This window comes from Aedes albopictus, chromosome 1, assembly GCF_035046485.1.
Source record: "Aedes albopictus strain Foshan chromosome 1, AalbF5, whole genome shotgun sequence".
Taxonomy (NCBI): Eukaryota; Metazoa; Arthropoda; class Insecta; order Diptera; family Culicidae; genus Aedes; species Aedes albopictus.
The window spans coordinates 83,128,689-83,148,277 of record NC_085136.1 but is presented as its reverse complement, the minus strand read 5'-3'; positions in this window follow the sequence as shown (position 1 = coordinate 83,148,277).

The following is a 19,589-nucleotide window of genomic DNA, read 5'->3' as shown; positions in this document are numbered from 1 at the left end:
CGTCGAGCTGAGTTGATTGGTATATGTGACTTGACCCTCCGAGCCTTCTATCAAAAAGTCGTTTTTGGAGTGAACATATAGCCTTTCCAGTACACTTAGTGTACGAGAAAGGCAAAAACTGTAACAAAAAAGCCGTTGGACGGCTACACCACAGTGTGAGCGTTTTGTCGCATATTCTAAAGCGATCACTTTTTACCTTTTTATTTCCTTAACCGAAATCACGCACAGTACCGCACTTGCTTTTTCTAGCTTAATAGCACTACCTAAACGGAGAGGAAATCTAACATTAAATTACACTGAACATATAAGACACTTTCACGTTTTTTCAAACCTCAAAATTCACACCGCGAAACTATACAAGAAATCTTCCCAGTCCTGCCTCTTCCACGGGTCAGATTAAAGTGGCCGAGTCTAAACTTGAAATTCCTCAGATAGGTCGCGATTCTAGTTTTGGCCTTCGTTCCGGAAATCGGAGTCCGATCTTATCAAAAGACGAGCCCCGATCACCTTTCGAGCCGATCAGTCATATTGTTCCTTTCCCTCTTAAACCTTTCATATCTAGCTAACCCATTCTGGTCCCTTAGCTCATTATTCAATTTCTTATTCTTTACTTAAATAACGACAAGGGATCCAGTTGGGAGATTGACTCAAACCAACGGACCCGAACGCATGCTCTGTGAGATAACTTTTAATCTGCGCGCCAAGTGAGTGAACCGGCATTAAATTGAGTGAACTTTCATGCAGGATTTATTTATAAGTTGTATGGATTCATCTTGCATGCAAGAGGATTCATTTATCCTACTGTTCGTTCTGAACAGATAAACTTTTATTAAATTGATTTTTAATTGCACAAACGTGCTGATTCATTTTTATTATTTCGAATACCGCTACAACTTGTGATAATAGTGTTTGCCACTACGTTAAGGTGTTACAAAATCCACTGTACTTACCAAAGCAGTTAGAGGAACAATACGGGTTGTTGTATATTTTTGGGATATTATGGGCTCCTTACTGTTATGAAGCTTAGTTGATGAAAACAACAACTGTATCTTTTAGAAGATTTACTGAACATGATAGATTACAAATCATAGCTTTTAATGTAAGAAGTTACCGTTACACTTATAAACTTTAGGATCTAAACTCAAGAACAGTTTGGATGACCTAGGATATCCCGACTGATCTGATATTGTCTATTTACCTTTCAGAAGAGTTACTGGACAGATGGATTACAAATCGCAGCTTGGTATAATGAAATCAGTTACCGTTACACCCGCAGACTTTAGGATCTAAACTCAAGAACAGTTTGGATGACCTAGGATATCCCGAATGATCTGATACTGTTTATTGAATTTTCAGAACACTTACTGGACATGATAGATTACAAATCGTAGATTTGCATAACGAAAAAAGTTACCGTTACACCCGTAGACTTATGGATTTAAACTCAAGAACAGTTTGGATAACCTAGGATATCCAGACTGATCTGATTATGTCTTTTGACCTTCCAGAAGACATACTGGGCATGATAGATTACAAATCGCAGCTTTGTATAATTAAAACAGTTACCGTTACACCCGCAGACTTCAGGATCTAAACTCAAGAACAGTTTGGATGACCTAGGATATCCCGACTGATGTGTCTATTAACCTTTCAGAAGACTTGCTGGACATGATAGATTACAAATCGCAGCTTTGTATAATGAAATCAGTTACCGTTACACCCATAGACTTTAGGATCTAAACTCAAGAACAGTTTGGATGACCTATGATATCCCGAATGATCTGATACTGTCTATTGAATTTTCAGAACACTTACTGGACATGATAGATTATAAATCGCAGCTTTGTATAATGAAATCAGTTACCGTAACACCCGCAGACTTTAGGATCTAAACTCAAGAACAGTTTGGATGACCTAGGATATCCCGACTGATCTGATATAGTCTATTTACCTTTCAGAAAACTTGCTGGACATGATAGATTACAAATCGCAGCTTTGTATAATGAAATAAGTTACCGTTACACCCATAGACTTTAAGATCTAGACTCAAGAACAGTTTGGATGATCTAGGATATCCCGAATGGTCTGTTACTATCTATTGAATTTTCAGAAGACTAACTGAACATGATAGATTACAAATTGCAGCTTTGTATAATGAAAGAAGTTACCGTTACAGTCATAGACTTAAGGATCTAGGATCCAGGATTAATTTCTAAAGGAACCCGAGAAGAACTTACAGATTATGAAATAATGATAAGTTAGGTGCTGTGAAGTTGAAAAGAAAATATTACAGGGGATGGCCAAAATGTTTGGGATAACGTTTGCATTAAAAAAAAAATAGACTTTTTTCGAAATGAGCTAGAAAATTGTACATATAAGCTAAATATAAGCAAGTTGTTATTTTTGTTTACTAACAGCATCTATTGGTTATGCTAAAAAAATGGTACAGACCTTCAAACGCAGTTTTATTAAAGTTAGTGAGGATGTTGGTTACAGTAGTCGAAAACAAACGAGTTGGCATATTTTTCGATATTTTTACCGTTTTGAGCTATATGTCTATGAAAACTATTACATATTTAGTTGCGTATAATCCTTATTTCACTTCTTCTTATCAATTAACACTTCGGAATTATCGAGGAACTTTTGAGAAATAAGAATTCCATGTTGCCCCAAGTGTCAAAAAACAGCAAATTTCGACTTATAATTTTATCATGCTAAACATCGTTGTAGAGACATGTCAAAACAGAATATAATCACCCCCATTATGTTCCCGAATGAATAACTATATCTCTCGTGAACATTTGGTGCAATTGATGCAATAGTTTACCAAATTTTTGAAGGAAATTTTGTTACCCAAAAATAAATATGATGTAACCGATTTTTCTTAAAAGTGCCGCCCTACTTCAGAGTCCCAGTAAAATATGAAATGATCACAATCATCTAAGTTTTCCATATATTTTCATCAACCATGCAAAGATATACTCGTACAAATTTTTGAGCGATTTTATCTCAATGGAGCACAGAGGTACACTGCAATGCAATGTATGCCCTCAGTAGAAAATCATTGGGAATAACATGAAATTTTTCAACATGGTATCACATTTATTGGAATAACTCCACAATTAATGCATATATCGTCATGAAAATTGGAATGGAAGTAGTAAACAAGTTGTAAAATCGGGGAAATTTTTTAAATATGACTCTTTAGTGTAAAACAACTTCATGAAAAATGGGTGAAAAAAGTCCATTTTTTTAATGCAAACGTTAGGCAACTTTTTTTCTCCCACAAAAAAATTCAACATGCTGTAACTTTTCATACAGTGCATCAAAAAAGCTCGCACTTTGACTGTTTGTCAACCTATTATATGTGCATCATTGGTACAAATTTGGGCTCGATTGATTAATTTTTCGCGAAGTAAGAACCTTTCGGGTAAAACACTATTATTTAGATAACTAATTTTTGAACTGTCATATCTCGGAAACCAGTTAACCGAATTGAATGAATTTTTTTACGTTTATCAACAATATTTTTTTTTTTTTTCGGTCAGGCTAAGGCCGGGGTGGCCTCTGCTGTACATAGTAGCCGCCTCCATTCCACTCGGTCCATGGCTGTTTGCCTCCAGTTCCGCACTCTGCGTAGGGTCCGCAGATCGTCCTCCACTTGGTCGACCCACCTAGCTCGCTGCGCTCCACGTCTTCTTGTACCGGTCGGATGACTCTCGAGAACCATTTTAGTCGGGTTGCTATCCGACATCCTGATGACGTGACCCGCCCACCGTAGCCTCCCGATTTTCGCGGTATGGACGATGGTTGGTTCTCCCAGCAGCTGATGCAGCTCGTGGTTCATTCGCCTTCTCCAAGTCCCGTCTTCCATCTGCACTCCGCCGTAGATGGTACGCAACACCTTCCGTTCGAAAACTCCAAGGGCGCGTTGGTCCTCTGCACGTAGGGTCCATGTTTCGTGCCCATAGAGGACGACCGGTCTAATCAACGTTTTGTAGATGGTTAACTTCGTGTTACGGCGAACTTTATTCGATCGTAGAGTTCTGCGGAGTCCAAAGTAGGCACGATTTCCTGCCACAATGCGCCTCTGAATTTCTGGAGAATTTATCAACAATATATTGATGCTTAATACGACGTTATAAAATGCGATATTTTCTCACGGCGAATTAAGTTATACTGGGTTAAATTTTTTACCCATATAGAGTAAAATAAGTCAAATTTACAATACCACACAAAAATTACTAAATGTGTTCTTTCTTCAAACTAAATAGGCTCTAATATATCTGATTAGAGATAGCTTGAGAATAGAAGTGGAAAATCTTTGGATATCAACACTAAAATTTATTGACATTGATGTAAAAAAAAAATACATTTTTTCGACAAAAATCCATAAAGTGTCAATCCATGATAACTTTTTCTAACGTTCAAAAAGTACCTATGTTTTAATGGTTTGTGAAACATATACATATTGTTAGTGTACGTCAAAAATTTCATTCAATTCGGTTCACTGGTTTCCGAGATATGACAGCTCAAAAATGAGTTGTCTGAAAAATAGTGTTTTACCCGAACGGTTCTAACTTTGCGAAACATTATTCAATCGAGCCCAAATTTGTACCAGTTGTACCAGTTTGAGCTTTTTTGATGCACTCTATGAAAAGTTATAGCATGTTGAACTTTTTTGTGAGAGAAAAAAAAAGTTGCCTATCCCAAACATTTTGGCCATCCCCTATATTTTTTGTTTCGTTATCGACGTTCATTGAAATGCATTACCTACCTACCTGTGAAATCTAGAAGACCTCTATTTGTCTTCTATGCACGTTAAAACTAGTCACACATCTGGAAACGATAATACTGTATCATCATCGAAAAACTTTCAGCTCAATTGAAGCCTCAATTCACATAAAACACAACCAACCCCTCAGAAAAAAAACTACCATGTGTTACCATTTTACGGCATCATTCATCTCCGAACAGCCAAATAGCTGGAACAACTTCCAACGAGGGGCAAAACTTTTCTGTCTCTAATTAAATGCTGTTTGATGGAAGTGAAACGTCAGACCATGTGCTAGAGCTAGACGCTTTTTTGCGCGCTTGCCATAGCACCTCATTATCCTGCTCGGCCGAGTTCATCAGTCAGGTTGAGGATGTGTTGCGATACCGAAAGTTCCCTCCGCTGGCTGGTTGTTGGAAGTTTATTTCGCACACTGGAAAAAGTGTGATCCTACAACACTCGCAGCCCTCACACGTATCCGGTATTCTTTTATAGTCGTTTCCTTGATTTCGAAGAGAGTGCGAAAAAACTGCTGAACAAGATAAGGAGTAATGAGGAGTTTAGAAGTTCCTAATAAGCTCACTTATAACAAGAATCGCTCGTTCGGAACTGATTTGTTCTGGGAAGTGAGGTATTGTACGTACGTGGTTCATGGGAAGCTCAGACATGCCCGTTTTGATGAAGTGGAAACCTCTGACACCCACTTTTCACCCACCGCACTTTAACACCCCGATTATCCCCGCACGCAGAAGGGCAACAGATGTGCTCCACTGAATGGTACATAACGGACTAGCTAGTAAGAAAACCAGTTAGATACACTGATATGTTGTCACATATGCTCCAGACCGGGGCAGACCAGACACGTTCTTGTTTGTCTTCCCCTAGCGCATCCCGAGCAGAAGGGCATACCTTACAAATACCTTACGAAGAGCAACATGTGCTTCAATACCTAAAATTGTTATTGTTGCGTTATTCTACGAAATGTTTTGAGAACATCACAGTAACAGTTGAAGGTATTTGAGCAGAGTTTGGTATTGATGTAGTATTCGTTGGTTTAGCAGTGAAAATAACCAAAGAACAAGATTTACTATTACATCATGAAGTCATCGAACAAATGAAACATTTAATAACAAAAAATGTTATTAGTTTGTTATTCAACAACTTTTGAATAACAAATAAAGCACTTGAATTTTTAGGTATGCACTCATTATCAAAATAACAAGACTTGTTATTTTCTAGGTGTTATTTATACACAATTTTGATATTCATTTTTGTTATTTTGAATAAGAGGCACCACCTATTGAATTGCATATCAAGGTATGGTAGTATTTAAGATAAATACCATGATATGTTATTTACTTGTTATTTTCGTCTGCTCGGGATTGTTGACGTTCATTTATTTACCACAGAGCGTGCATCGACGTGCCATGCCTCAGAGCCACGGAAAGGGGTAGGAATGTTCTGTTTGATCACTGTCGCGCCATTTTACATTCTTGCAATCAATGATGGGTTTCATGGCTCATATACACTAAATTCTGTTTTTACGCGATTTTTTGTTCCGCGTAAAAAAAATCGTGTAAAAAAAGTTTTCAAAACTTTTTTTATCGGATCATCCTAAAATTTTGACAGGGTATCAAGGATGATAAGAGAGATCTCTGGTAGAAATTTGAGCCCCATCGGAAGTTAATTGCGACCAGGAGAGAAGATTCTTTCCAAAAACACATCGCGTAATTTCGAGAAAATCGTGTAAAAAAAATCGTGTAAAATAAAACCGCGTAAAAAAAGATCGTGTAAAAAAAGAATTTAGTGTATTGTGGAAATCTGTGCAAAAAAGTGTAGGTACATATGCGTCATGACGTCGACGATCAATAAGGGGGTCAATGCTACTGTTATTGTAATATGAGAGAGATGAGGAGAAAAAAAGCAGCACCTACTTCCATCGCTGTAAAGGCGTGAGTATTCGGCATGATATGCTGAGGGTGGTCACAAATCTAGGAGTAAGTGCTCAGGAAGAAAGATGTTCAGCCCCCAACCTCTAAGAGATTGAGAATGAGGTTAGCCGGTTAAAAAACAACAAAGCCGCTGGAGCAGATCAAATACCAAACTTCAAAAATACGGTGGAGAAGCACTGGTGAGAGCATTACACTGGGTCATAACCAAGATTTAGGAGGAGGAAGTATTACCGGAGGAATGGATGGAAGGTATCGTGTGTCCCATCTACAAAAATAGCGACGGCGATAAGTTGGATTGCGATAACTATCGCTCGATCACGATCGAGTGCTGCCTTCAAGATACTCTCTCAAATTTTATTCCGCCGTCTATCACCGATTGCAAGAGAGTTCGTTGGGCAATATCAGGCTGGATTTGATGAACACGCTACAAAGGACCAGATGTTGCAAAAATTCCGCGAATACAGCGTGCGACACATGTTATTTATTCATCGATTTTGAATTGGCGTATGATACAATCAATCGAGCCCAGCTATGGCTGATTGTGCACGAGTACGGATTTCCGGATAAACTGATACGTTTGATCAAGGCGACGATGTATCGAGTGATGTGCGTAGTTCGAGTATCAGGGACACTCTCGAGCCCCTTCGAATCTCACAGAGAGTTACGGGTAATGGTCTTTCGTGCTTGCTGCTTAGAGAGTGTAATAAGGAGATTAGGGATAAACATGAATGGAACGATTTTCACAAAGTCCGTTCAGCTGCTTGGTTTCGCCACAGAGAACAGACATCAAGGCTAGAACAAATTTCATTTAGAAAGTTGTGTAAGGATTTGAATCCTTACTTGAGTAAGGATGCAAACCAATACACGATGAAAACACGAGCGTCACCAAACACCATGTTGCCGGGTTCAGGTTTCGGATTCGTCTTAGTAAGCTGCTACCGCGACAACGACATATCAGGGAGTGTTCTGTGTGACAAATTAGATGATGAAAGAGCCGAGCTCGATCGCAGAGCACAAGTATGACCTGCCAAGTCCGTAGCCAACTTCAGAACCCTGAGACCACCTTCGGCAGCTCTGCACGTCTGAAGCAGTCATGGCCTGAGAAGAGGACATGAGTCAAGTGTAATGTAACTTTCTTATACCGCTAAATATCTCAATAATCTACCTTCGGAATAAACCTGTGGGTCCACTTTCCTTTCACGTACGCTACCTGACCGTCCTACGTACGCCCTGCCACGCATATCGAAGCCGACAAAAGGCGCATATTGTGACACGGTTGGGAACCTTAGCCTCTACGTTAACGTAATTTCAAGTTTACTATAGTAGCTGTCAGTACGTAGTGCCGTTACCAAGCCGGATCCCCATAACCTAAGTATGGACGAGGCGACACTAGCCAGAAGCTTGTGTTTACTAACATACGCCGCAGAGCCATTGGATATCATACGGAACAGTGTTACTGTAGCTGTGGAGGCTCTCTTGTAGGTGTCATCAACGTGCCTACCAAAGGTGAGCTATTGTCGATCTTCAACCTCAAGTTTTTGACGGAGCGCTTCAAACAGATAGTGCAATCGCCTGACCTAATCAACACATGCTGTTTAGACTTTGGGTAAGCTAGTTCCAGTTTCCTGGAGCTCACCAACTCCTCTACTCGAGTGGGTTGCAGTCAATTCCACTTCTTCGATTAGACCTCCATCGTAATGTCGTCAGCAAAGCCGACGATTTGCCAAACCCACCGGGAACTTTAACCACAACACCTCGTCGCCCATGGTATTCCATAACAACGGACCCAGGATGGAACCTTCCGGTACTCCTGAGGCTATGTGAAAGCACTTCCGACCTACCTTCGTATCGTAATCTAGTACCCTAGTACTCTATTAAGGAAGTAACTTCTGATAATCTTATACAGGTACCCGGGTATCCACAGACGCAGAAGCGCATCGGCAATAGCCGCACAATATTAAACGCGTTTCTTACATCCATAGTCACTACTGCACAGACGCTAATCCCCGTGCTCTTACGCTGGAGTGCTATCTTGGCGGTTTTTGTAACTGGCAGGATAGCGTTTTCGGTCGAACTCCCCTTCCGGAAGCCGAATTGGTTGCTCGAGAGGACATTTACAGCCTCGGTGTGCCTCACCATTTGGTTGAGGAGGATCTTTTCGGGCACCTTCCCCACCGTGTCGATCAAGAATATTTAGTGGTCTATATGCCGACAGGTTGTTTCCCCGCCTTTGGCACTAGAATCAGGCTCTGCTGCTTCCAAACCTCTGGAAAAACTCCCTCGCCCAGGCATTTCTGCATAACAGACCTGAACATCCGGGGAGTCTCTACAATAGCTACTGTCAAGGCCGGGTTGAAACTTCTTCCGGACCTGGTGCGGTATACCTACGCTAAGGGACTTCGCTATCCCCGCAAGTTCCACATCGGTGACCCTCTCCTCATCGCCAGCCCCAGTTCCCGGCTTCCCTCCGAAAAGAAGCCAAGGATTAGGATCATGACGCGGAAAAAGTCCCTCGATGATCCTCACCAACATCTCTGGAGATTGCTCTATGGTATCACCCCACGGATTCGCATTGGTATTCTGACAGAGACCCTCGAAGAAGGGCATTTGTGCTTTCCCTTATATCGGTCTTCAACGCGGCTTTTGCAGTGGCGAACACCATTCACCGTTCGTTTTGCTCTTCCCCAGATCGTGCTCGCTGCATCCGCCGCCTATCCCGTAGGGAGGCGCAGCGCAGGTCCGCAATCGCTTGATTCCACCAGTAAGCCGGTGGTCTACCATCTCGCCTGGGCATGGTCGTATCGCAAGCACGCGAAAACATTGCTACCAGCTCGTCACCGTCTGAATGAAATAAAATTCGCTCATGGCCGAGCGCCTCCCGAAATACCCCTTCGTCGGATTTCTTCCGCCTGCGAGAGCTTGGCCTTGGCCTAGCAGCCTCTTCCTCTATCCGCTGCCTGCTGTTGCTATAGTCGATACTACACTAAATTCTGTTTTTACGCGATTTTTTGTTCCGCGTAAAAACCCTGCCCTTCGGTTCAGAAAGGGGTATGGGCGCGTTCTGCCAACTTGGTCGAGGCAGATTTCATGTGAGAACAAGTTGCATACGGACATTCAAAAGTGCCTGAACGAAAGATGCTGCTTGTGAGGATCACTTGAAGATCGGATGGAAGATCATTCTTTTTTTTTAGAATATTCGCGTTCGTCTATTTGTTGCTCTCCGTGTTCGTATATTTTAAGTTTCATCTTCAACTGAGTTTCATGAACGCTGCTAGTCAGCAGGGATGATCTTCGCATCTGCATCCGTTGAACCATTCTGAATGGCCGTCGTGAAAGTATCACCAAAAGCGCTACTAACATTTCTTTTATATTTTCATGTATCTGAGTATCATGAGTGATAGCAGTGAAAAATGGAAGTAATGCAGTACGACGGTGGTGCGATGCTGATTAAAAATATTGCTGGAGATGAGCATTGTTTGTACTCAGCCATGTCTAAGACGTGCTCCGAAGTCTCAGGAAAGGAAGCATACATAAAGCACTAATCTACAAAATCCCGGGAAAAAGTTGAAAGACCTTATTTCACGTGGAAATCCAGCGGTAGACAAGAGGTAGATATGGACGGATGTTCGTTGGAATTGGAAGGACATTGGTAATGACAGCCGAATTTAAGAAAGCGACGAAGCGATTGTAGCAGGAGATGGTGAAGTTGGACTACGAAGACGATTTGCTAGAAACCGCAGGCAGCGAATGACATAGGCTTATCGTATTTCGATGGAGATGGCGATGAGGACGAAGCAGCATTCCAAGAACATAACCAAAATTTAATCACAGCTACCTACCACAAAAAACAACACGTTCGAACGAAAATAGGAAAGAGCAACCCAGCAAAACCAGTATGTATGTACAAAACGCTTACCCCAAACAAGCGACCCAAAGGTAAATTACGTTGACCATTTAACTAGCAACACATTCTCTTACAGCTCAATACACCATATCGATTTCCCACCTTTCCCAATCCTTAAGGCCACGCAAAACTTAAAAGCCGCAGAGCTAAAGAGGTTGCTATGCCTACTCCCAAATTCAAAGGTGTATTATGGACAATGCAAGTTCTCGGACTTGCATTGGAGACTTGGCCCTATGACCTCCTTGTGCATCAATAAAATAAAATAAAATAAAATAAAATTTTTTGTTCCGCGTAAAAAAAATCGTGTAAAAAAAGTTTTCAAAACTTTTTTTATCGGATCATCCTAAAATTTTGACAGGGTATCAAGGATGATAAGAGAGATCTCTGGTAGAAATTTGAGCCCCATCGGAAGTAATTTGCGATCAGGAGAGAAGAATCTTTCCAAAAACACATCGCGTAATTTCGAGAAAATCGTGTAAAAAAAATCGTGTAAAATAAAACCGCGTAAAAAAAGATCGTGTAAAAAAGAATTTAGTGTATAGAAAACCGTCAGGTAGTCGCTGTGAGTATAGCTATCGTCTACTCTCCAGTTCGAATTACTTGTTAGGCCAGGACTACAAAAAGTAACTTCAATAATCGACTCCGCACCGTTCCGACTACTCTTGGTACCGATATTAGCCAAGACGACGTCTAGTATGGCCAGTGTCTCTAGCTGGATCTGATCCCGCTGGTTCGTGAACCGGCTTCCCCATTCCACAACCCAGGCATTAGAGTCACCCGCTATTACCGCTGGTCTTCACCCTTTTATCACGGTCGCCATACAGTCCAGCATCTGCGTTACCTGCTCGATCGGCCACTGCAAAGGCGCATAGCAGCTGCAGAAGAAGATCCCATTTACTTTGACGACCAGGAAGCCCTCATAGGTAGTAAACACTAATTCCTGGACGGGGTATTTACCAGTCGTCCATATCGCCGCTATTTTTCCATAAATGACGTAGCGTTTTTGAGCGATTTTCAACACACCCTCCCAGTAGCCCCTCTCTGAAGCCATGCCTTCTTGGTGGTTTCGGAGAGACGAATGGAATGGCGACCATAGGAATGTGTTTAGTGGATCGAGGAGAGAGTAACTGCTGTGATTCAGCAATGTGACGTAAGCGCCATTCAAAATGTCGACATTTTTTGGTATATTATTTATAATATCTGATGTAAAAATAACTCTGTGGTATGCCTGCTGTATTAGAATGCAAGATCTAATCGTATTCTATGATCTATGGAAAGAAACTTAGAGGATGACCAAGAGTTTTATGCATAATATAATAACCAAAAAATGGGTCAAAACTATCAATGTCGCTTACGTCACTTTGCAGAATTACGGCAGATGTAGTGCTTGTATTTATTTTATTGTAGAAGACGGCTTTAAGCCCCCACTACCCTAACCTTCCTGTTAGGGTGTCTGTTGAGCAGATTTTCCCCCTGTGGCTTAGATGGAAAAAAATGCTCTCTTTGTTGTGTCACGTGTGAACAAATAGTTCGATTGATCGAAAATTTGCACGATAGTCTAAAAAGCAATGCAAGGGGGAAAATAAAACAACAATGGAAAGGCTTTTAGGGTTTGGGTACTAGTAGTGGACCCCCTAAGCCATCGAAATTTACTTCTGCGGCTTTTTAGCTATGATAAAGCAGTGGATTGTTCCAAAGTCAATTTTTTTAACAAGATTCACGTCCCCTCTTTATGTTAAGACCGTCAAACATATAACATTAATAAATTATTCCAGTGAAATTATCATTTGAAAATACGCATCGATGTTGCCTATAATGGACACCACCGGGGTCCATTATAGGATTATTTACAAATATCTTGGCGCCTATAGTGGACCCCCCATTTGATTTCCATGTTAGCTGTCACGTCGCCGACGGTGCCTATAGTGGACCCTCCCTGAGTGTGCGTATAGTGGACCCTTTTGAGTGTTTACATTCATTAAATAGTTAAAATAACCGATTTTTGCGGCCACTGGGTTATTTGTTTGCCAGGAACTGCTGTGTAGCAATGTAATTAACATAGGCGCCAACTTAGGGGGGGCAAGCATGGTTTTGCCCCCCCAATATTTGAAGATTTTTTTATTTTCCCATACAAAAAATCAGAAAAACCAGGCTTTGCCCCCCAATAATTTGACCAAATTGGCGCGTCTGGTAACTAATGTTCCCCCGGTGGAAGTTGCCTGGAAACAGTTGATTTGGGCATTTATATTTAAGTTTTTCTGAAGGGGGTCCACTATAGGCGCAGGGTCCACTACTAGCACACAACCCCCAGATTTCCAAGTTTATGGTGTAAAACTTTGGAACAAAATAATATTTGGCTACTTTATCGTCAAAGTGCACATAAGTTCGCAGCTTCCAAAACGAGCTTTATGTAGACTGTGGTTTAAATTTGTGCACTTAACTTAAAATTTTGCGAAAGAATGGAAATTTGATGTGAATTGAAATGTGAAATTTGAAAAATTTTGCGAAAGAAAAGATGAAAGTTATAATTTGCAAATTATGATCGTCATTGCCATTTTGGAACTGAAATTTGTTTATTTCAACACTTATCTCCTTTTCCTTGAGCCTTTAGTTTGAGTGATTCATTTTCAAAGTGCAGTAAGGTGCATGAGTAGCTGCGGATGCATGCACTGAAATAAATTTTGTTGTTGTTTCCACCGAATCCATGGTAAAATTAAGAACTGTACCAACAATTTTCAACCGAATGCAAAATTCTATTAATTGTACTGAAACATTGTCAATATTACCATGCGTGAAGTACCATTGACTAAAAACATTCTTGATGTTACTATTTTGACATTGTATTTTTGACCATGTAGACTTGAATGTTGCGCGTCTTAGATAAACATGGTCAAAAATACAATGTCAAAATAGTAACATCAAGAATGTTTTTAGTCAATGGTACTTCACGCATGGTAATATTGACAATGTTTCAGTACAATTAACAGAATTTTGCATTCGGTTGAAAATTGTTGGTACAGTTCTTAATTTTACCATGGATTCGGTGGAAACAACAACAAAATTTATTTCAGTGTGGGGTCGATTGACTATTACAATATTATTGTTTTCTACAATTTGGCCGAGGGAGCACATTTCTCTGAGCGTTGTACAGCTCTATTGAAGTACAATAGGGGTATTCACTAAACAGGTTAAATTGCTGCGTAAGCCATGATTTTCTGCTTATTTGGGTTTCATGATTTTGCGAATGGAATAATCAAAGATTGCCTTGGTCATCACGACTTTTAATCAGTTTAACCAGTTTACGCTGTTAAGTGAATCCCCCTAATATCTTTGTTTTGGTAGTTAGATAAACAAAACACTTTAGATTCCCATGGATGTAGTGACAGCTCAATAGTAAGAATGACAGCTCATCCCCTCTCGCCCCTAGCAAACAAACCCCATACAAACTTTAAATGCATGTTTAGTACAGTTTCAAAGCACCCAAATCGTGATATTTTGGATTTAAATATTTTTAATAAAGATTGATATTAAGTGATAATAAGGATACCGCAGAAGGATACCATTAAAACCATGAAACCCAATTTTCCGGTAGACTTCAGAAAAATTAAATGAAGTTTTGATAAGTTGATCGGTTTGATGAGGGCATTGATTTTGTATTGTAAAATATTTTTGAGAAAGGATATGTACAGTTCGAGCAGTATTGGAGTTTTAGGAATTACCATCTAATATCGTTAGCATGTTGCTCGGGATGACCATGCATGGAATGAATTCAACCTAAGGGAAAGGTGAATTCGCGTGTAGTTCAGGACGATCACACAGTACGAAAAGAAATTGCATGTTTCTCGGGTTGACCATGCGTTAAATGAGTTCAGCCTAAGAGAAAAATGTAGCTCGGAATGACCTCCTATTATGGTACAATGAGCGAGACGTTTCGAATCAGCTGATCGCTCATTTCATGAAAGAAAATTGACAGGAGGTCAAATGGGTGTGTACTGCATGCGGGAATCGAAAATATGACGTCATAGCGTTTGGGGGCATTGATGTCCGTCGCTCTCGTGGGAATAGCGACTGCATGAAAGCTGTATGAACCGAAGTATGTTGATTTCAACAGTGGTGTAATGAGAAACCGTATAAGGAAGGGTGGTGTATTTATGTTCCAGAATAATATTCTTTCGCAAAAGATCGGGGGTGTACGAAATTTAAAAAAAACATATAGGTATTGTTTCATGTTGAACAGAACATTCAAGCATTTTTATGTGAGATCAGGGATTATTTTTTTCTAAATGATTCGGCATGTCTGTTGCCGTGCAAAAATGTGTCATCTATTTTTTCTCAATTATTGACAGTTTTTATCAATTGTTAATTTTACATGAGAGAAGAGGGGAGATGTGTGGTATGAGCCAGCCTAAGGTTTGGGCCAGCCTAGACAGCAGCTGTCATTGCTATATGATGAGAGCCTCTACCCACTCAAGCACTCGAGTGAGTCCTCAGTAGGCGCGCCAAGCAGTCGGTCGTGTGTTCTCAGCGTGCAGTATGCTGGGTGATTGTTGGGAGCAATTGGCGGACTTCACAGAAATTTCCTTGACTTCCTTGGGCATAGAGTATCTTCGTGCCTGCCACACGATATACGCATGCAAAATGGTCATTGGCAGAGGAAGCTCTCAGTTAATAACTGTGGAAGTGCTCATAGAAGCTGAGAAGCAGGCTTTGTCCCAATGAGGACGTTACGCCAAGAAGAGAGAGAGAGAGCAGAAAAGTGAAGCAGCACAAAGAAGTTCAATATAGTAGAATAAATTTAGGCGCTGTATAAACTGTTACTGCAGCTATCAGTTGTAATCGTCCTCGCAGTGCCCAGTGCACAGTGGGAAAAATCGACCCAAAAAACGGATCTTTTAACGCCGCTGGTTTCGGTACGTGAAGTTGACCATTTCTGACGTAAAAAAGTACGAGAAATCGATTGGCGCCAAATTCATTCACCGCACGGCACGGGAAGTGGTCCATTTTGCCCCATTTTGCCCTTTTTTCATACAAAAAGAGAATTAAAATGTACTTTCAAACAACCAACACGACTGTAGATCGTTGAAAATAACTGCAGGTGTAATTAGACGTTAATAGCAATCATAAAAATAAATGAAAGATCCTTTCAAATGTTTATTTTGCTCCATATGCCCCAACAACTGCTGGAAATTGTGAATTTTACATAACTATGAATGGATTTTTAATGTTGCAGATTTGAAGTTGATTTTTTTACATAAACAAAAAGCACTAGATCTATTATCACCAGATTCATCTTCAGTAGTTGTCCAATTTACCCCATGTTGCCTTATTAACATAGAAAAATGAGATTTGAAAAAGTATTTATAAGAAACAGATACTGCTATGAAACGTAGAAATTAGTTTTAGTTGCAAATGAAAGCTAACAGTAATCATGCGCGTATGTGAAAGATCATTTCCCTATTTTACCCTACATGCCCCAAAAACTGCTGGATAAAAACATTTTTTGTATTGTTTGTAATGTCACTGGTTGCAATACTTGAAGTCATATATACAACTACGGTTTATAGATTAGCTTTAGAATCATTCGCGGGAGTGTGCAAACATCTGTCCATTTTACCCAAATTTGCCCTGATTTTTTGTCGCCTCATGAATAAATTGATTTCACGTATTTGCTTATGTCCGAATTGATGGACCTCTGGTACTGAAACCAATGTAATTGAAAGAACAGTTCAAATATATGACTTTTTCTTATTCCAGCTTTTGGTGGAGAATTCAGGGTAAAATAATCATTAATCTTGATATGTGGCAAATATGCACACAAGTGATTAAATGAGACATCTTAAATATATAATCTGGTGCTTTAAGACGCCCTATTTAATCAGTGTAGTGCATATTTGACATATTTTATAAAATGCCTATTACCCAAGCAACACACATGTTATAATATTATTATTGTTATTATTGTTATAATAGAGTAACGACAGCGCAAGTTTTGGTTGTATAAAAGTTTATTTTACGTAATTCTAACATTGTGTTGAAATAACGTAAAATAAACTTTTATACAACCAAAACTTGCGCTGTCGTAACTTTTATATAACATGTGTGTTACTTGGGTATGCCCTTAATGCCCCATCAAAAGCTGAAATTATAGAAAAAGTCATATATAATATAGTCTTTATTTATATGTCTTTTTGATAACATTAGTTTCAGTACCATTGCAAATAAGGGCAGTTAAATGATTCATTACATGACAACTCAGGGCAATTTGGGATGAAATGGACAGCTATTCATACCAATCCGAGAAAAATTCTGGTATTAATCGATAAACCGCATTTTTATACATCAAAAATGATCAATGGCCTCATGTTTTGCAACCCGCGACATATCAAAACCATGCAAAATATGTTAATATCCAGCAGTTTTAGGGGCATATTGGGTAAAATAGGGAAAAGATCTTCCATATCTGCGTTGATAACTGTTAGCTTCAAATTGAACCTAAAAATAATTTCAATGTTCCATAGCAGTATCTGTTTCTTATAAATACATTTTCAAATCTCATTTTTCTATGTTAATAGGGCAAAATGGGGCAAATTGGACAACTCCCGAAGATGATTGTGGTGGTAATAGATCTAGCACTTTTTGTTAATGCCAAACAAATCAACTTCAAATCAGAAATATTAAAAAGCCATTCATAATTAGGTAAAAGTGTGAATTTCCAGCAGTTGTTGGGGCATATGGGGCAAAATAAACATTTGCAAGGATCTTTCATGCATTCTTATGATTTCTTTTAACCTCTAATTACGCCTACAGCAATTTTCAGCAATCTACAGCCGTGTTGGTTGTTTGAAAGTACATTTCGATTCTCTTTTTGTATGAAAAAAGGGCAAAATGGGGCAAAATGGACCACTTCCCATGCCGTGCGGTGATTGAATTTAGCGCCAATCGATTTCTCGCACTTTTTTACGTCAGAAATGGTCAACTTCACGTACCGAAACCAGCGGCGTTAAAAGATCCGTTTTTTGGGTCGATTTTTCCCACTGTGCAGTGGAGAAAAAAGCTGTAAATTAGGTTAAGCGGCGAAGAATCAAGATGCGATAAGATAAAATTTTCCAGAGACACCTTCAGGAGTTTTTTTCCGGGATTTCTTCAAGCATTCCTCTCGAGACTCTTTCCATGATAGCTCTAGATATTTCTTCCGGAATTCCTGCATATGGCGATTCCTGCAGGGATTTCTTGGAACCTGAAAGGATCCTTTAGGGATTCTAGTCGGATTTTTTTTTCAGGAATTCCCGCTGAAATTCCTTCAACAATTACTTTCGGGGTTTTGTATTAAGATCTCTTAAGAAATTCCTTGAAGAATTCCTCTCGAAGAAGAATGTGAAAGAATATAGATTTCTGGCGGGATGTTTCCAGGTGATCCAGGAGGGGTTCTTTTGAGTATTCGTGTCGAAATTCCGGATGTGATTAATTTTAAAAATTGTTCTCAAGTTTTTTACAGGATTTTTTTCAATAAACTTTTCCAGAATTCCCCTATGATTCTTACAGGGTTTCCTGCTAAGTTTCCAATTCGGATTCCTGTCGTGATTTCTTTAAGGTTTTTTTCAGGTATCCTTACGGGATTTCTTCAGGAAGTACTTAAAGGAATTCTGCCGGGATTCCTTTAGAAATCATGAAAGTATTGTTTCAGGTGTTTTACCCGGTATTCCTCCAGGGATTCTTGCTGGTATTCCTTGAAAGATTCTTCCCAGGCTTTTTTTTTTTCAAGGATTCCTCTGTGATTTTTTCTGTGATATTTTCAGGGATTCCTGCTGCACTTCTAGCCGAGTTCCTCTCAGAATTCTTCCAAATATATCCTTCCTAGGAAATCATCCCGGGATTCCTTCAGGAATTTCTGCCGGGATTGCTTTAGAAAATCTTTAACTGATTCTTTCAAGTAGTAAGGGGCTTGCTGATATTATGGCTACCGCTTCTGATTCGAATGCAGAAGGTCCTGAGTTCAATCCTTGGCCCGTCCCTTTCCTTCTACTTTGTATCTGTCTATATATTGTCTATCTCCTATCTACCTATACAACTCATATGTGCATTCATGGCCATCACTAGAACCAAAAACGGTTGAAACCCGGTTTTTCCTCCCTCCAACTTTCACAGCATAGTGTTTAATCTATCAGATAACGCCTACGAGTTATGTAATCACGCGAACTGTGCCGCAAGCTTCATAGTAATAATTACACGAATCTATCGTCTTACGCCTGGCATCCACGCACCAATACGTGAACCCTCTACCAACCATAACCCACCAACATTCCAACATCCGCATGAATTTGTGCAGACGGAGGGGTATATCCAGCTGCTGTGGTTACAATCGATTGCAATCATCACTTCCTTCTTCTTTCCCACAGTGACCTGCAACCTGACGTGGCAGGCGCCATTGTCACCCAAAAATAGAAAGATTACCAACTTTCACACACTGAAGATGCCTGCTAGTCCTGGCAGATATTTCATTTATTCCATGTGTGGGTGTAGCTGGTCTGGCGATGCTGGAGTAGCATCCACGGTCAATCAAGCATAAGCTCAAGCTCTTTAATTGATACTCTCAAGTATTCTAATCCGCATTCCTTCAGAGATTACTGCTGGAACGTTTCATAAGGATTCCTTAAGAAGTTCATACAAGGATTTCTTAAGGAATTCCTCCCGGTCTTCTTTCAAAGATTCCTTCAGGAAATTTCAGCGGGAATCTTTTGGGCATTCGTGCCAGGATTCCTGCTAGGTTCCCTCCAATGATTCTTCCTGTTTTTTTTGGTATTCATCAAGGGATTTCTCCAATAAATTCCTGCCAAGATATCGTCAATTATGCTCATATAGATTCCAGCCGGCATAACTCCGTGATATTTTTTAAGGACCCCATCAGGGACTTCTTCCGGGATTATTTCAGAGCTTTCCTCTGTAATTTCCAGGGAATCTT